The sequence below is a fragment of the Emydura macquarii genome, unplaced genomic scaffold (assembly GCF_026122565.2).
Source record: "Emydura macquarii macquarii isolate MOO-44397 ecotype Brisbane River unplaced genomic scaffold, CSIRO-AGI_Emac_v2 contig_3603, whole genome shotgun sequence".
Lineage (NCBI taxonomy): Eukaryota > Metazoa > Chordata > Testudines > Chelidae > Emydura > Emydura macquarii.
This window is the reverse complement of record NW_027133740.1, coordinates 1250565-1251231: the sequence shown is the minus strand read 5'-3', so window position 1 is coordinate 1251231 and position 667 is coordinate 1250565.

Genomic DNA, 667 nt, shown 5'->3' with positions numbered 1-667 from the left:
GATTGGATAGTATGTTCATATGTGCTTTGGGAGCCTTGATGGTTGTGCATTTGTCTTGGAATGTTCGAGGGAGAACTGTGAAGCTGACCCTGAAGCTGCAAAACTTCATTTTAACCTAGGATTTGGTAACTAGCAACTGTTCAAGTCTTAGCTTGTTTTAAAGTGTCTATTTATAAAATTTACCTAAGGTGAAGTGATACATTTCAGTTCATCTTTCACTTTAGCCATCTTCCTTCTGGGGCTGTCTTCTGAAACAGGATTTTCTTCTAGCTTTTATGTCCATCCCACTTCTCTCCCTCCCTCCTCCCCAATTCTAAAACTTTAATTTAGTCAAAACAAATCTTTCCCCTCCTCTCCATGTTACTTGGCTCTCGTCATCTCATTTTATTTATTAAATGTAGTGTGGTAGCACCTAGGAGCGCCAGTCATGGGCCATGGTTCTATTCTGCTAGGTGCTGTACATACAAAACAAAAAGACAGTCCCTGCCCCAAAGAGTGTATAATCTAAGATATACTAGAGACTTGATCCTGCCCAGTGTGGTGTAGGAATGTTGCACAGCTATGCGCAAGACAGAATGCAGGGGAATCTGACGCTGCATTAGTGACATTACTCCACCAACTCCTAGTAGCAGGTTTGCAACTGAATACAAGAGAGCATGTAACGAAA